Genomic DNA, 671 nt, shown 5'->3' on the forward strand with positions numbered 1-671 from the left:
AAAAGGACTTGGACCTGGGAAGCAGAGGTTACAGTGAGCAGAGAATGCGCCATTGCACTCCAGTGTGGGCAACAAGAGTGAAACTGTCTCAGAAAAAAAAAAAAAAAAAAAAAAGCAGAATGGTGAGTGCCAGGGGCTGAGGAAAAGGAAGGGGGAACAGGGAGTTAGTGTTGAATAGGGACTGAGTGTTTGGCAAGATGAAAAAGTTCTGGAGCTGGATGGAGGTGATGGTTGTAGAACATTGTCAATATACTTAATGCCCCTGATCTGTGCACTTAAAAATGATTAAAATATAAGTTTGTAGCTGGGACAAAAATAAAATGTAACTTTAATGTTATGTATATACTACCAGAATAAGAAATCACCAAAAGAGAAAAGGAAAACTTTGGCCGGGCGTGGTGGCTCATGCCTGTAATCCTAGCACTTTGGGAGGCTGAGGCAGGTGGATCACGAGGTCAGGAGATCGAGACCATCCTGGCTAACATGGTGAAACCCTGTCTCTACTAAAATTACAAAAAACTTAGGCATGGTGGCAGGCGTAGTCCAGCTACTTGGGAGGCTGAGGCAGGAGAATGGCATGAACCCGGGAGGTGGAGCTTGCAGTGAGTCGAGATCGCGTCACTGCACTCCAGCCTGGTGACAGAGCGAGACTCCATCTCAAAAAAAAAAAA

Source organism: Rhinopithecus bieti, unplaced genomic scaffold (genome assembly GCF_001698545.2).
Source record: "Rhinopithecus bieti isolate Rb0 unplaced genomic scaffold, ASM169854v2 scaffold_6776, whole genome shotgun sequence".
Lineage (NCBI taxonomy): Eukaryota > Metazoa > Chordata > Mammalia > Primates > Cercopithecidae > Rhinopithecus > Rhinopithecus bieti.